At 42.3% G+C, this 17885-nt stretch overlaps 1 protein-coding gene across 4 annotated transcripts in view; it reads left to right on the top strand.

Moving 5' to 3' along the window:
• The first annotated feature begins 2329 nt into the window (after positions 1–2329).
• The window catches only part of CHD8 (chromodomain helicase DNA binding protein 8), a 62596-nt gene continuing 47040 nt past the window's right edge, over positions 2330–17885 (top strand). For all 4 annotated transcript variants that reach the window (XM_037503012.2, XM_037503010.2, XM_037503011.2 and 1 more), the window contains exon 1: positions 2330–2423. The gene's annotated coding sequence lies outside the window, so the exon portion shown is untranslated. The remainder of the gene's footprint in view (positions 2424–17885) is intronic.

Here is a 17885-nt window from a genome sequence, read left to right as displayed (position 1 = left end):
TCTGCCTGGAGCCGCTGCTTTCAGAGTCATTAGAGGACATCATTTTGGTATTGTGGAGCATATCTTTTTAATCCTAAATTCACAGCCAATTCTGTTATCCAAACCACTCCTAACCTCTGGATATTTGGATATTTTACTTGTTCTAGGGACACAAGAGAAACAAAAGTATCTGGGTAAATCATGACCTGTTTTGATCATTAAAGATCTTCCTGTCTTGAAGAATTATCAGAAAAAGTGCGTCTCACATCTGCACGTGAAGAATGATGGTTGTGAAATAATAAAGGTATTGGTTGACTTTTGAAGGCTAGTACCATTGGAAATTATACTGCTTATAGCAATCTAAATCACACAGTTTATACATTGCAGGTAGTGAAATTATTAGACTAGCACATCCCTTCTCCCTTTTGTAATTGAGTAACAGATTTATTTTGTACCAAATAAGCAGAAGGACAATAGGTTCTCATTCTAGAAACTATTGATACATTTATGTGGATTTATAGACAAACACATTGTTCTGGTAAATCCTACTAGTAATTTTGAATTTGACAAAACAGCAGTACCCAGGGGAGAATTTGGCCAGCAGATTGTGTTCAATACACAGGAAAATGTATTTGGCCTAGTCACTATTTCAATGAAATATTTACTCACACCACTCCTTACCCTCTCTCAGTTCCTACCACATATGATCATGCAAATATGTTATTCTTTGAGAAATCCCTTTAATGATAAGGACTCTTTTCACTCATGAGTTAAAAAAACAACTCGTCGCAAGTTGTAACTGCCATAGAGATTATTTATTTATTTATTTATTTATTTATTTATTTATTTATTTAAGATTTATTTATTTATACAAGCACTGGGTACAGTCAGAAGCGCGGGAGGTTGAGATAATTCACCAGAGCCAGAGTGGAGAGCAGAACAGGCAGACAGACAAAGTACACTGCTGAGGGGAGCAGTGGGCGGCAGGAGAGATCTGCGCGCCATGTGGGACCCTCGCCCTGCAGCCGGGATCGAGGCTGCGGGTATCAAGCGCTGCAGAGGCTGCGGGCAGCTTGGCAACCCAGCGCTCAACCTCTGCGCCACCGGGGAGGCCCTGCCATAGAGATTTAGATGAGGAAACACAGGAAAACCCTTCTCATTCAGGGCAAGTGAATTTTACCCACGATAAAACTATTTTCCCTCCAATTTAAGTGCAGCTATTAGAAAACCTTGAGCGCTGGGTTACGAAGCTGCCCGCAGCCTCTGCAGCGCCGGTTCAATCCCCAGTCGCCGGGCGAGTGTCCCACATGGGCGCAGACCTCTCCTGCTGCCCGCTGCTCCCCTCAGCAGTGTACTTCGCTCCTTCTGCCTGCTCTGCTCTCCCCTCTGGCTCTGGTGAATTCTCTCACCCTCCCGTGCTTCTGACTGTACCCAGTGCTTGTATAAATAAATAAATAAATCTTTAAAAAAAAAAAAAGAAAACCTCTCTCTAGCCTATGTTTCTAATAAGGCACTAATGACCCTTCTTACATAACTTATTTCTCTGAGGCACCTAACATTTGCTCTAACTGACAAGTATTTTAAATCTTGATGCATTTAGGCAATTTTTAAAAATTAAAATTTTATCCTGAATCGTGTTCCTTTCCAACTGATGCACACTACAAACAACACTGTTATTTCCAACTGAAGCATAAGGATTAGAAGCATCTACAATAGCTACATAGCCTATGTCATATGCTGCTATGTTAAAGAAAGAAGCATCTACAATCATCCTAGGAACTGGGAAAACCCACTGTCATACCAAGAATTCATTTTTGCCTCTGACTCCTCACTCCTGTGAGAGAGGGGTGGTGGTTGCCTTTAATCACATTCAGCCTTATTACAGAGTTTTTCTCCATCCTGACTGAAGCACTTTCTGACTGTATAAAGCAGAGTATGTGGGGCTGGACCTAAATAATCCAAGAGAACGCGAGAAGGGCTGCAGATTATTAACCGGCCCCCAAGGCACTAGCCCGATCCAAGATGGCTTCCCAGAAACAGGTAACTAAATGCTGTTTCGTTTAGAGCGCCCCCAACGGCGGGGGTGAAAAAAGATGCCGAGAGGCCTAAACGCCTGTGAACTGAGCCGTCAGCAGCGAGCTACCGCTGGATTTTATTTTCAATCAGGCATATCTGTGGTTGCCTAGTACCCTTCGCAGCCTTTTAGGACCTCCCACCCTCAGGAGACTTCCTGGATGGCGCTCACACTACCCTGCTGGAAGAGGCCTGACGTCGGCACTGCTATTGGTGGGGGGGAGCGTACGTGGGCGGGGCCAAGGGGGAGAATGGACTACTAGCAAGCTAGGTTGAGGCGAGGGCTGGCCATGCTCCGCCGGAAGGCGCCTTGTTCTCCGAAAGGGTGAGTTGAAGCGCTGGCTGGAAAGGAAGCCGCAGGACTGGCTCAGGTAGGCATCCCGCACACGCCCGCCCCTCACTGCCGCTTCTACAGTCTCTGCAAAAGCTGTGCTGTTAGAATTGGTTTTAGTAACTCATCCTCCTCCTCTCTCCCCCGCCCCTACCCGTCCCCGAGTCGTGAGGGATCAGGTGCTGGGTGATGCTCTGGACTGAACCATTCTCCTTTGTGAAAGGCCGGGGGAGAGGGTGGCTGCGGGGCTGCGGGGCCCGAGCCGGGCCTGGAGGCGAAAGGGGCTGCCCCGGCCGCGGGAGAGATTTGAGGGCCTGTCACTGCATTACTGGGCGTGGTGTAGATTTGAGGCAGCTCCTTGTTCTTCTTGTCCCTTCCGAGGAGGGCAAACTCCCCGGCTCCGTTTGGTTACTCCATACTTTGGACTCACAACTGGGAGTTTAGGGAGGTTTTCTTCTTCTTTTTCTTTTTCTCTTTTGTATTTTAATAATAAAGGTGGATAGGAAAGCATGGGGCGACCGTGTACGGTTTATTATACAAGGTGTGATTTCTGGGGGTCTTTGGGAGACACGAGCAGGCGAGAGTGTGTTGAGATGGTGGAAAGAGTGCCTTGCATATCCACTGACAGGTCTGCAGAGCTCACTGGTTTTTTGTTGCATTATGTAAACTCTTTACTGGCGGAAGACCCCTCCCCCTGCCTCAGCGAATGCAGTTGCTTTATTTACCTACCTGTCTAGTGTCGCAGGAAATATCCCACCATTGCAGCTGCTGTGCAGATGCAGCAGCGCCTACTTTTAAGGGGCGGTCCTAAAGTGATTAAAGTCTTCAAAGAAGAAGTAGATAGTGAAGGTGTATAGGTGTTAAGTGGATCGATCTCTTTTTAATGACTAAGCATAGTGCGCCAAAAGTCGAAGACTTAGAATCAGATGTCTTTTCTTTTAAAGAGTAGACATAGTGGAATGCCCCAACCCAAGCCCGGGGAGCTGCATTATTGGCGTCTACTGCATCCCACCGTCAGCCTTGAGTCCACAGATTCTTGTTCTCTGTGTTGTGCCGAGCATGACAACTCAGTCAGCGATTCTCGAACATGGCATTAGCTGAGGCCCTGTCTGGTATGGGGCATTTTAGATACTAGAAGGTGAGTTTGTGATTTGAGTAATGTTCTATGCTAGTTAGATAATTTCTTTGGCCTTGGAATTTTTTTTGTATATGGGTTATCAAATAAGTTTCAGAACAAATTGTGGCCTACTTCATAGGGCCAGAATATAGGACATTTCTCATTCCACGTACTTTGGAATTATCTCACTTCCTTTAAAGAAAGCAAGGGTTATGATACGGAAACATTTAACATTTACGAAGACCTGGTTTGCAAGAATGACATAACAGTAGATCTGCAAGGCAAGATGAAGGACATTGGCTGAGGAGATTTAATATTTCTGTATCACAAGCTGTTGTATGAAAATATACTAAAGAGAGGATAGGTGTGTGTGTGTGTGTGTGTGTGTGTGTGTGTGTGGAGAGAGAGAGAGAGAGATGTAGGGAAAGTGTAAAGCTGAAATTAGCAAAGGAGTAATGTGTTGGGAAAAGGGATTTGATGGTGTGTGTATGGGTATTTGCACAATTCTCACCTTCCTATGATCTATCCTGTGCATCTGGCCTTTTGATTTTGTCAGTTCCCAAATTGACAAAATCCATCTGGACGTGGATAGGAAATGTATCTGCTGAGCTGATCTTGCATTTCCTGGAATAGCCCTCTTTATTGCACTGCCTGTTGATGGGGTGAAAGACTCTTGGCATCATGATAACCCCACTACTGCAGAGTTTTGGTTGTTAAAACTTGACATAAAATTTGACATGTTATGTGAAGGGTTGAGATTCTGATAGGTAAAATAGGATAGTGAGGGGAATCAGTCTTTAAAAGAAACAGTGTACACATCTCCTTTGAAAAGGGTAAGATTTTTCTAAGCAGAATTACCATTGAATTAATTTGCAGCGCCAAGAACTGTGCCCTCTGTGCTTACTGAAAGAATGAGATTTTTTTTTTTTTATTTCACCTCCCCAACTCTCAACCATGAAACCAGAATGAGATTTAATATTGTTATTTGTGGTAGGATTGTAACAAGCATTAAGATTAATGTTAAATGTTTGAAATTTTGTTTTGTTAACAGTGCTGCAAGAGTTAAGTTAGCTTCTGAGTTAGTATTGAACCTTATACCTACGGGATAAACAGAACACTAATAATTTTCTGGACCCTCAGCCATAGGAATCACATTACTTCTGGACCTACAGTCCCTGATCTGCAGGTCTTTGCATGGCCTACAGTTGTTGCACTACGGCTACCAGCCTGGTATTCACTATTTTACCTTTAGCATTCAGTTCATCGATACATTGTCATTTCCTGTTTTTCTTGGTTAACTTTTTGTATCACCTCTAATTTTTTAGTCTTTATAAAATTGGAGCTCTTCCTCCATCCTGCTATAATTTTGTTGACTTTATTTTTTATTTTAATTCACTGACACCGAGCCTTTTTGCTTCTCTTTTGCTGTAAGACCTTTTAAGGAATGCAAAGTGACCCTGTATTTTCAAAATGTGGTTCCTTTGGTGCCTAGTACCCAAGTGACAGTTGTTATTTCTGTATCACACAGCTATTGTATGAAAGTATACTATTGCCTAAAAGTTTAACCATTTGTTACATTCTAAATTTTATCTTGCCTAACTTTCCCCCCATTAACCTCAGTTGTGTGTATACTTGTGTATAAAGTTGTAGTTTAGCTTTTTGTGTGTTTTCTAACTCTGTTTTGTTGTGTTTATACTGCAAAATAAGTCTACCTCTTTGTAGTTACTGGATAGTTTGAATTTGAACTACAAAGTACATTAGCTGTTGAGATTTCTCATGCTGTTCTGTAGGTCACATTTCTTCTGTAGGTAACATTTCTTCTGCCCTTTTATTATCCACTACTTTCTGTCTTTTGCTAGGTTCTTGGCTGTTTAATGTCATAAGAAACTAAAATGGTCAACTTTAAAGTATCTTAATTCTTGCCTTCAGATTGGGACAGAGAACTTTTTTTTTTTTTCCATTCATGCATACAAGAACTGGGGTATAGGTCAGATGTGTGGGAGGGTGAAAGGATTCACCAGAGACACAGTAGGGAACAGAACAGGCAGACTGACTGAAATACACTGCTGAGGGGAGCAGCGGGTGAGACAGGAGAGGTCTGCCACGCCAGTGGGTAACTCTCTGGCTGGCCAGGATTGAACCCGTGCTGCAGAGTTTCACAGCGCTGTGCTCAACTGCCTGCACCACCAGGGAGGCAGGTCAGGGAACTTTTAAAAATAAAACACTTAATTTTTACCCACTAAAGTATGTTATGTGATAATCAAAAATTCAGTAGGCATAAATACAAAGGAGACTGACATGGATAATGCTGTATATTCATCTTCAGCAGGAACTGATCTGGGTTATGTTCCAAGCAGTGGAGCAGTGGGGCAATGTAGACCACATTCTAGACTCCTCAAATTCAGACTAGCCAAGTTTATTTGCACTAGTTGGTTGAAGGGAGTTCCCAGAACATCAGACTAATTCATGTTCAAATAAAAGTACAAAAACCTTTCAAAGACAAACCAAGGATTTAAAAAATTATTTATGCTAATGCATAATTGTTAAGATTGACTTTGCCATGGAAAGAATGAAACATCCCTATTTTCTTTGCTTTATACATTTCCAGAGAAATTTATTGTGCATGATTTCACTTTATTTGACATTTTCAGACTTTATTTTGAAAAGGTAATTAAATGGCATGTTACTGAAATTACTGGGTAATACTGAATAATAGAACTGTATTTCTTTTCTCTCCTGTGTGTGAGTACCTCAAATGTGGTAGTGCCTCCCCCAATATCCAGTGATTAGTAATTCTGTAATAATACCTTTTTGTTTGAGAGTCTAAATTCTCCTAAAACTATGCCAGTAACTTTCTCAGGAAAAAAAAAAAAATGTATGTACTGATTTCTTTATTTCATTGGAGAGCAAGGATATTTAAGAACTGTACAATCTTTCAGGTTTCTCAAATTGTATCTCATGGTCATTATAGAAACTTTTGGAATATTCTGCTTTCATTTTTTTTCTTCTATATACGTTGGCATACACTACATCTTTGGGGATTGTTCCTTTGGGACATGGTTATTAGAGATATATTGGCCTATTAGTAATATGGGAATTACTTTTTGTTGTTTCTAGAAGAAACCAATTATTTCAGTTGTGTGCCTATTTAGGACTCAGATCATAACAGAATTTGGTAATAGAACTTAACTTTATCAGATCTACATCTACCTAAGTAAACTAAATGACTAGAAAGATTTTTCTGGATTTTTGAATAAGGGATACCAAGTTACAATAACACTCAACTTTCACTCAGTGTTTTAGTCTTTATTGCTTCTACTCAATCATTTTCCTTCCCCCCTACCCTTTTTCTGAGGAGTGAAGCACATTAGTCAGCTCTTTGTTTATTTACACATCAGTTCTTCAATAAAAGATAGTGTTTTATCCCGGATTTCAGGTATGGCTTCTGTTGAGGGGGAACATTTACGTGATATATATAAAACTTACATAAGTAATGGCCACTTCCATTCACTGCTCTTTAGATAGGGGAATCAGAAGCAGGTAGTACCACCGGGGACCACCTAGTCAGCTGGAGAACTCTTAAGTTTCCACAGCAGACATTGTGAACTGAGTGGAGTATTATGAGACAGACACTGGCATCATTCCTAACAAACACAAAAAATGATAAATTGCATAACCTGGCTGTTGCCTGAGACACCAGTGCTTGCTGAAGTCTGTTCCATGGTTTTGAGGTTAAAGGATTGTACTGCTTTCTCAGTAAGGTAGTGCTAGAGTCCTTTTATCCTGCCCAGCAGTCCTGCTATTCTAATTGTGAAACTTTACATCTATTTCAGTATCCCACAATTCTGCTTAGCAGATCAGCTCTGCCAAGTCTCTAAGGGGTAATTTTGCTTTGAGAGAAACATTCTGTGATACTGTTCTAAGATAGTGGACAGGAGGTCCTCCCTGGTGGAGCAAGGGGTTAGGTTAAGTCTCAGCACTGTGAAGCTATTGGTAGCCACTGCAGCACGAGTTTGATCCCCAGCTAGGGAGCTAACCCACATGGCGCAGCAGACCTCTCCTGTCTTGCTTACTGCTCCCTTCAGTAATGTATTTCAGTCAATCTGCCTGTTCTGCTCCCCACTCTACCTCTGGTGAATCTTCTCCCCCGCCATTCCACCTCTTGCCTACACATCAGTTCTTGTATGCATAAATAAATAAAATAAATCTTTTAAAAAAGATATTGGACAGGAAATAATAAACTCCCTTTTACTGGCCTACTGCATCCTCCAAATTGTATATTATCTTTTAATTCTCAGAATAACCCTAAAATATGTGATGTTTTACAGAAGAGAAAAAATAAGGTTTACTGAGGTTGAATTAACTCAATCATGAGTAGGACTGTTGTGTCTGACTTCTAACTCCCCTTCATTATTCGGCCTCCTCCCATTTTATTTTTTTTAAAGATTTATTTATGCATACAAGAACTGGGGGACGGGCCAGAGATGCGGGGGGTGGGAGGGTAAGAGGATTCACCAGAGACAGAGTGGGGAACAGAGCAGGTTGACTGACTGAAATACACTGCTGAGGGGATTGAACTTGTACTGCAGAGGCTGCAGATTGCTTCATAGTGTGGTACTTAACCCCTTGCGCCACCAGGGAGGCCCCAGCCTCCTCCATTTAAAAGTGCAATGCTGACCCCTTGGGAGAGCTGCATGTAACCACAGTGGTAGACAAGCAGGCTTTCAGTCGTCTGTTAAAGCTGTACCTTTGACAGTAATAGAACCTTGAGAATGTAAACTTTTTTTTGTCTTTGTGTCTCTGTTAGAAGGAAAAAACAAATAACTGTTTCTTTAATTTAACTTAGTTATTTTGAAGATAAGATTATGTGAAATGCTTTAAGCTTTACAGAATGTGTTTAGTCTTGCAAGTAATAATTTTATAGCCAATGCAAGTCAAACTAGCCCAATAAATTTTCATCAGTTCCATGTCACTGGGGTTGGGTTTTTGTGCCTATAGGCACAAGTATGATAATAATGTTTTTTTTTTTTTTTTTTTTTTTTTAATAGAGGCATGTTTTATTTATTTATTTTATTTGTTTGTTTGTTTCGTTTTTACATGCACTGGGTACAGTCAGAAGCACGGGAGGGTGAGAGAATTCACCAGAGCCAGAGTGGGGAGCAGAGCAGGCAGAAGGACTGAAGTACACTGCTGAGGGGAGCAGCGGGCGGCAGGAGAGGTCTGCGCGCCATGTGGGACCCTCCTCCGGTTGCCGAGGAGCAGCCGGGGATCGAACCGGCGCCGCAGAGGCCGCGGGCAGCCTCCCAACCCAGCGCTCAACCGCTGCGCCACCGGGGAGGCCCTGATAATAATGTTTTATAATGTTTCTCCTCCCCTACCCCACACACTTTCACATAAATGTTGCAGTGAAAACAATCCCTCATAAATAATTAAGTAAATATTCATTCCTGTTATGAAGAAATGTCTGTGTACTTGGCCCAGTTAAAGTAGGGCATGCCATAGACAAGGGGGGGGGGGAAGTACAGAAGACCAGGAAAATTATGTGTATATAGTTACATATATCAGAGCCCCCAAGTGGCAGTCATACAAGGTTGATATATTGATCCGGTTAAATATTCCTCAACTGGAACTGTTTCACCCTGGTAACCTGTGCCAGTGAAGAACTAATGCAGATTCTGTCTAAACTGACCTCAGGCAGTTATCCTTAAACATGAGGCTCTTCTTTTCTGTTTTCAGACTTAGGCTGAAAGTCCAGGGTTTTATTGGGGGCGGGGGAGGATCTACAGTGTGGCTGACTTAAAAATGAATCCATGCCCTATTTTTGAGGCAAAGGGGATAGTGTCAACCATTCATTTCTTGCCACAGCTTTAAATTGGCCACCACTGAGTTCTGATGGCCCTAAGCCTAGAGGCAATAACTAAAATTTTATTACTTTCAACAGTGTTCATCACGCTACAGAAAATAGTGCTTTATTGTGTTACGTGAGACCCCTTTTGCTATATGTAAAAGCTGCGTCTGCTACAGGTCCTAAAAAGAGAAGATGTGGTCAAAGTGATTTTGTTTAGAAACCTTCCCATTACCCCTCCACAGTCCCACTCCCACACATCTTTGGGAGTTGAAAATGCATTCTTTCAACACAAGTACATTGAATGTCCACTACCAACCTGATAAGCGAAGGGAATATTGTAATAAGTCATACACAATCCTTGCCCTTGGGAGACTTACATTCTAATGGGGGGTGGGGTGGGCAGACATCAAACAATTAGTTATATTATCAGTTATTCTATCTCTATTACAAAAAAAGTACTGGGTGTGACCAGAGAATTTATAATAGGGCCATGTAACTTAGAGGTTAAGAATGTGACTTTATGAAGCTACATTGCCTCAACTTGAATCTGGCACCAGTTTTCACCAGTGTGGAACTTGGGCAAATTATTATCTCTCTGTGCATTGGTCTCCTCATCTGTAAAATAAAGGTAGTCATTTCAGGCTTAAGAAAATCATGTATGCTAATACATCTTCCTTGTTTAGAAGAGTGTCTACTGTGTAATGCACACTCAATAAATGGACTTATTTGTCTGGGAGGCCAGGGAAAACATTTCTTTTCTTTCCTTTTTTTTTTTTTTTTGTGGGACCCTCGTCCCCGGCTGGGGAATGAACCAGCGCTGCAGAGGCTGCGGGCAGCCTCGCAGCCCAGCACTCAACCGCTGCGCCACCAGGGAAGACCCGGGAAAGCATTTCTTTGAACTGATGATAATGTTGAAAAGAGCTTTGAAGGATAAGTAAGAATTAAACAGGTAGAATGGAAACCAATAAGAGTGCAGTTTCAGTAGTCCAGGGTAATGAGTTTGGTAAATCGATCCAGAATGACAATAAGAGCAGAAGCAGATGGATTTGAGAGATATTTACAAGGTAAAGGTAAGATTTAAAAATATTGGATATGGGGCATCCCTGGTGGCCTCAGGTTTAAGTCTGAGTACTATCAACATACAGCCTGAGTTCGATCTCCAGCCAGGAAGCTAACCCACAGGGCACAGCAGACCTCTCCTGTCTTGCCCACTGCTCCCCTCAGCAGTGTATTTCAGTAGAACCACCTGTTCTGATCCTCACTTTGTCACAGGTGAATCCTCTCACCCCTCACACCTCTGGCCTACACCCCGGATCTTGTATGCAAAATAAATAAATCTTTAAAGAAATATATTGGATATGGGTGGTAGAAAGAGTGTTTCTGGTCTCTGTGGCCATGATTGGACAGATGTTTGAAGAGTACTATCCTTTTTGTATGTGTGTGCACATGGTATTGGGGATGGAGAATTCTAGAGGGACTACCAAGGTATCCATCTCCTTAAGGTAATAAAGTTGGACAAGTGAGTCATCAAAGAGACTGGAGATACCGCCAAGTGGAGCAGTTGAGTAAGCAAGTCCATATATAGATACAGAGTTTAAAGTTGATATCTTACCTGGAGTTACAAATGAACAGCATATGTAATTTGTTGAAGAAAAAAATGAATAATAAATGAGACCATGTGTGAACTAGACATTCTTGGGAGTATAGACTGACAAGACAAGAATATCCAGGACCAAAACATGATGAACTTTAACAATTAAAAGGCTGTTAGAGAAGAGCAGCAAAGGAGAAGTGGCCAGAATTGTAGAAAGAAAACAGAAAAGTCTGATGTCTTGGAAGCCATCTAAAAAAATGTTTGAGGGTAGGAGTGTTTTTTCCTAAAATCATTATGACCCTTCTTCAGATCCCTGAGAGTCTTAGGTTTCTCACTATTCAAATTTGGACAGTAGTGACTTAGAACATCTATAGCAGGGCTAGACTGATAGAAGCTAGAGTCTGATCTTCAGGGTGGTATTATCCATTTTTGCCTCAAGGTAGATTCCTCAAGTATAGAGGAAGAGAGTGCTAGAGTTCACATTCAAATGCATGGATGATAGCCTGTTGGAAATAACAAATTGCTTTAGAGACAATCTGGGTGGTGATCCCCTGTGAGACTGATCAGCATCTCCTAGTAGGTAGAGACACTTGCAAAATCAGTCATCCCCCCCCAAATTTTCTATCCAGCAATCGTTGTTGAGTACCCCCTACACTATATAGTCATTATGTGCCAATACTGTACTAGGTGTTTCATTAATCCTCATTAGTAACCCTGTAACTTAATCCCCCTTTGTACAGTGGAATGAACTTGACTAGAAAGGTTTATTTCCTTGGACAGAAACTTGAACCCAGATCCCTCTGACTTCAAAGCTCATTGTATCTCCATGTGTAAATTAAACAAATACAGAGTAGAAGAGTACTTGGCCAAAATGCTATGAAAGCTCATATGGAACTGATTACGTTTGGCTTGACAGTGAAAAGTAGGGATTGAGAAGGCTTTCAGGGCCTCCCCGGTGGCACAGCGGTTGAGCTCTGGGTTGTGAAGCTGCCCGCAGCCTCTGCAGCGCCGGTTCGATCCCCGGCCACCGGGCTAGGGTCCCACATGGCGCGCAGACCTCTCCTGCCACCCGCTGCTCCCCTCAGCATTGGTCCGCCTATTCTGTCCCTCACTCTGGCTCTGGTGAATTCTCTCACCCTCCCATGCTTCTGACTGTACCCAGTGCTTGTATAAATAAATAAATAAATCTTAAAAAAAAAAAAAAAAAGAAGGCTTTCAGTTATTAAATCCAGTGGACATTTTGAAGTTCTTATATTATTAGACATTTTTGCTTTGGTGAGTGTAATCACTCCCTCTTCCATCCCTTTCAAGCACCCCCCCCCCCCACACGCACAACCCCCTTGCAATTCTCTTTGCTTCTGTGATTTTGCACTCTCTTTCTCTTTCTCTACCTATGTAGTAGGTGTAGCTTATTCTGATTCTTTTTTTTTTTTTTCAAAGATTTATTTATTTATACAAGCACTGGGTACAGTCAGAAGTGCGGAAGGGTGAGAGAATTCACCAGAGCCAGAGCGGGGAACAGGCAGACTGACGAAATACACTGCTGAGGGGAGCAGCGGGCGCAGCAGGAGAGGTCTGTCGCACCATGTGGGACCCTCGCCGGTGGCCAGGGATCGAACCAGCACTGCAGAGGCTGCAGGCAGCTTCGCAGCCCAGTGCTCAGCCGCTGTGCCACCAAGGGAGGCCCTTATTCTGATTCTTAAATCCTGATGTCCTCCTACCTTTCACCTTAGCTTTTCTCACTCTACAGCAGAATCTTAAACAATTGAGTTTTCAGCTAAGTTTTGCTTAGCCTATATAGTGGCTAAAATAAAAAAAAGTTATTAATTTTAAAGCCTAGGAGATTTACATAAAACTCTGTATTTCTGGCTTTTAGAAAATTTGAAGTTCTCTCTCAATCTTGAATGTGTATTTCTATATGGCAACATTTAACCAGAATTGAATAAAAGGTACTCTCTTTGGAATGTTCCAGTTCTTTTCAGTCCTGAACATTCTCTATCACCTCCCTGGGTAGTATTGGTGCATTATCCCATATATTTGGTCTGCCTTGTCACACTTGCTGATAATCTCAACTCTTAAAACTACCATTTAGATACTGATACCTTTAAATCTGTTACCAAGCCAACTTTTCTTTTTTAAATATAATCCAGGGCCTCCCCGGTGGAGCAGCGGTTGAGCGCTGGGTTGCGAAGCTGCCCGCAGCCTCTGCAGTGCCGGTTCGATCCCCGGCTGCTCCCTGGCCACCGGAGGAGGATCCCACATGGCGCGCAGACCTCTCCTGCCGCCCGCTGCTGCCCTCAGCAGTGTACTTCGGTCCTTCTCCCTGCTCTGCTCCCCGCTCTGGCTCTGGTGAATTCTCTCATCCTCCTGCGCTTCTGACTGTACCCAGTGCTTGTATAAACAAACAAACAAACAAATAAATAAATATAATCCAGAGGTCTTTATTATTATTATTATTTTTCACACTTCTCGTGCCGTGAATTCATACAGAATGATTTCCAACAGCTCAGCTCTTTTCCATTGGTTCTTACAAAGTGTGCTTCTCTGGGTGGAGCAGGCTGGCACTAAAGTTCAACCTAAGTACCTTTCTCTATGGTTTTCTTCTGATCATTTTCTTTCACACGTTTCAGGAAGCTGTCTCAGCTCTTAAAGTGCTTAATATGCTCTATATGAACATTAATTCTCTTGGCAAGAATCTTGCCCTTTATTTGTCTGTTTACAGCAATGCCAGCTGCATGCTGGGAACATTATAGCCTGCCAGTTTTGCCATGGTAACACTTCTGGGGCATTCCTTTCTGAGCAGTGTCCATCCCCTTGATGTCTGCAATATCACCTTTCTTGTAGATTCACATGTATGTGCCCAAAGAATAACTCTGTTTTCTAAAAGACTGGAGAACATTTAGGAGGTACCTCGTCTCTTTCCCTTTGTGTTGGTCATTTTGGTGACTTATTGGAAAATGGCAGTTCTGGCCAAAAAGGCAACCAAGCCAACATTTAGATTTCTGCATCCAACCTTCTACTGAATATCACTAATTAACATGCTATAGACACTTAAATAACATGAATGAATGCATCTTTCCTCCATATTCCAGGTTCTACTAGTTTTTTAGCCCCTAAGTAATACTTAATTCTGTCCCTTCTTTCCTTGTTGCCCGATGCAATAAATGGCAACACCGCCCTGACAAAAACACGGGAGTCATGGAGCAGGCTGCACAAGGCAGGATACTGCTTGACTCCTGTGTTTTTGTCAGGGTGGTGTTGCCCAACGCAACATTTCCTGTCACTAACTTTTGAACCAGACTGCTGTAATTCAGGCCCTAATTGGTTTGTTATAATTCTTGGTTGCAAACAACAGAAATCATCTCTTGGGTAACTTAAGCAGAAAAGGAATCTATTGGAAGAATATTGTGTGGCTCACAAAATCAATGGCAATGCTAGAGAATCTGGTCTAGTAAATGACATGAAACTAAGGGAGGTTAGAGACTTGGAGAACATGGCCAAGGCCACACCACGGAAGAGACTTTAGAGTGATGCATTTGAACCCTTGTATCTGCTATTGCTGTCCACTGGTCAGTTCTGGGTGTTTACATTACCTCTGCAAAGTTAAAATTCCCCAGCAGGAGTGTCCAGTTAAACTAGCCTAGACATGTTTATTCTTTTTTATTTTTTAATTTTTATTGTTATTTTTTAATTTTATATATTTTTCACATCATTTTCATTTTTGCACAATGTATGCATTTTCATCTTGGTTATAGTCCCCATACAATTCCACCCAACATGTGTGTTCTTCATCTCTTTCCTTTCCTTACCCCAGCTGTATAGTGGGAGGTAAGTTCCAACTTACCATTGAAGACTTTTTTAAAAAGATTTATTTATGCATACAAGAACTGGGGTGTAAGCCAGAGGTGTGGCGGTGTAAGAGGATTCACCGAGAGAGTAGGGAGCAGAACAGGCAGATCTACTGAAATACACTGCTCAGGGGAGCAGCAGGCGAGGCAGGAGAGGTCTGCTGCGCCATTTGGGTTGCTCCCTGGCTGGCCAAGAATAGAACTTGTGCTGCAGTGACTGATAGTGATGTCTTTAACCCCTGCGCCACCAGCGAAACCCCAGTTGAAGACTTTTATATTGAAATAGTCTCCTAGTTTATTGGAAGGAGGATTTTGGTTGCTGAGCAGAAAAAAAAAATCAAGAAATATCCACTATACAACTTTTTTTGGACTACCACAGAAGCCTCCTCACTGCTTCTGTGAACTCTGTTCCCTCACTCCCCAAATCTATTAATCCTACAGCCCAAGTTAGCTAACCATAATGTGGGGGTTTTGTTAGAGATTTTTAAACAAGATTTTATTTTACTTATGCATACAAGAACTGGGATGTAGGCCAGAGGTGCCAGGTAGGGGTGGTGGTGAGAGGATTCACCAGAGACAGAGTGGGGGGCAGAACAGGTGATCTACTAAAATACACTGCTGGGCCTCCCTGGTGGCCAAGGGGTTAAGATGAAACCTATGAAGCTCTCTGCAGCCACTGCAGCACGAGTTCGATTCCTGGCCGACCAGGGAGCAACCCACATGACTCAGCAGGCCTCTCCTGACTCCCCCACTACTCCCCTCAGCAGTGTAGTTCAGTCAGTCTGCCTGTTCTGTTCCCCATCTGTCTCTGGTGAATCCTCTCACCCCCTCTACCTCTAGCCTGTACCCCAGTTCTTGTATACATAAATAAATCTTTAAAAAAAAATAAAATACACTGCTGAAGGGAGAAGGGGGTGAGGCAGGAGAGGTCTGTTGCACCATATGTGGGTCAGCTCCCTGGATGGGGGATCAAACTCATGCTACAGTGGCTGGTGATATCTTGATAGCACTGAGACTTTAACCCCTGTGCCACCAGGGAGTCCCCCCAGAATGATCATGTCATTCCATGTTTCAGTGGCTCCTCGTCCACCTATGGGAAAATGTTTTAGTATGGCATTCATACCCCTCTGTGGTAACATATGACCCTTATCTATTCCTTCAACCTGATCTCTAATTTCTTTGTGATTTACACTTTGGCAAGACTGAACTAAAGAACTGCTTATCATTTCCTGTACACATCTCATGCTGTTTCTCATTATTGTGCTTTGTTTTGCCTTTCCTCTTACTTTCCTTTCTGCCTGAATTCCCTTTCTTGTACCCATCTTACTCTCCCACCTAGTTAACTACTTTTCATGTCAACTTTTCTTACTAAGTTGTTAAGTACCTTTCACCTGTGTTCCTCTAAGAACCCTCTGCTTTTTTTTTTTTTTTTTTAAGATTTTATTTATTTATTTATTTATACATACATACATACATACAAGAACTGGGGTCTAGGCCAGAGGTGGTGGTGGGGGGGTGAGAGGATTCACCAGAGACAGAGTGGGGAGCAGAATAGGCAGATCTATGGCGATACGCCGCTGAGGGGAATAGTGGGTGAGACAGGAGAGGTCTGTTGCGCCACGTGGGTCTGCTCCCAGACCAGGGGTTGAACTCATGCCGCAGTGGCTGGCGATAGCTTGATAACGCTGAGTTTAATCATTGTGCCACCAGGGAGACCCCTCCTGTTTGTTTCATTGTGCCTGTCATTTTGTATTATAATTGTCACTGATGTCATTGTTCCTACTCTTTACCCTCAGCTACCTATTGTGAGTTCTTTGAAGGTAGAGATTATGTTTTTTTCAACTTTGCTTCTCCAGTGCAACTATATTTCGTGGTATATCATATGTTCAGTAAACATTGAAGTGATGAAGAGACATTTGATCTTAGAGGATAAAATTTTGGTAAGACAAATAAGAATCACATATAATTTGAAGATAGCAGCATTAGCTAGGCTCAGGTGAGAAAAATGTGTTGATAGTAAATTGTCTTCTTTTGGCATGCATGTAAATGTATAATACATGTAGAAGAATAGTGGGAAGTAAGACTGGAAAGGAAGAATGCGGTCTTTTGATATATCTTAAGAGGGAATCTTGGCCTCCCTGGTGGCACAGGTGGTTGAACGCAGCACTGTGAAACTGTCCGCAGCCTCTGCAGCCGGGTTCGATACCCGTCTGCCGGCGAAAATCCCACATGGCGCAGCAGACCTCTCCTGTCTCGCCCACTGCTCCCCTCAGCAATGTATTTTGTCAGTCTGCCTGTTCTGTTCCCCACTCTGTCTCTGGTGAATCCTCTCACCCTCCTGCACATCTGGCCTGTACCCCGGTTCTTGTATAACAATAAATAAATCTTTTTAAAAAGCAAAAAAATAAAGAGGGAATCTTTGAAAGTTTTTAAGCAGGAGGCTGACTTGTATGTATTGTGTTTCAGGAAATTAATCTGGCAGCAGATTGGATTAGTAGAGAGACTAGACTAGTTGTAAAAATTTCTTTCTCTTAATATTGGTAACCAAAATAGAAGATTCAGATATCTAAATCCTAAAGGTGGCAAATTCTACTTTGCCACTTAGTTTCATAGTGGAATCACTGAATTCCCTGAGCCTCAGTTTTCTCATCTGTACAACAGGAATGTTGATTGATATGATTGCTGAAGTCTTCAGATCTATCTTGTGATACATGTACAAGAGTCACTGGGATGTGAGCCTGAGTGAATGGGAAAACAGTATTACTCTTTATGGGAGTGATGATTGAGTGTTCCTAACAATGGTAGTAATGCTAGAATCTTTAAAAATAGGAAACCTAAAGATAAGTTGATCTTCCTCATTTATGGCTGGAGTACACAAAGCAGGATTTCAGTGTTGAGGGTTACATTTCAGGGAAAACTAGTGATCAGAATGTAAGCAGTTGTTTTCAATACCAGTTTGCTTTGGGGGATTTTGGTTTGTATATCCTCATTCTGGGGTTGGCTAGTCTCATTGGGAATTAGAGTGGTCTCAAGTGGAATTTCAAAGTGAACACTGGCCAATATATCAAACAGCCTGAGTTTGGAGAGGAGTGAGG

This window comes from Talpa occidentalis, unplaced genomic scaffold (assembly GCF_014898055.3).
Source record: "Talpa occidentalis isolate TD23 unplaced genomic scaffold, MPIMG_talOcc4v2.1 talOcc4.11, whole genome shotgun sequence".
In the NCBI taxonomy this organism is placed as follows: Eukaryota; Metazoa; Chordata; class Mammalia; order Eulipotyphla; family Talpidae; genus Talpa; species Talpa occidentalis.
Note: the sequence above shows the minus strand (reverse complement) of the source record. Positions and strands in the feature narration are given on the sequence as shown.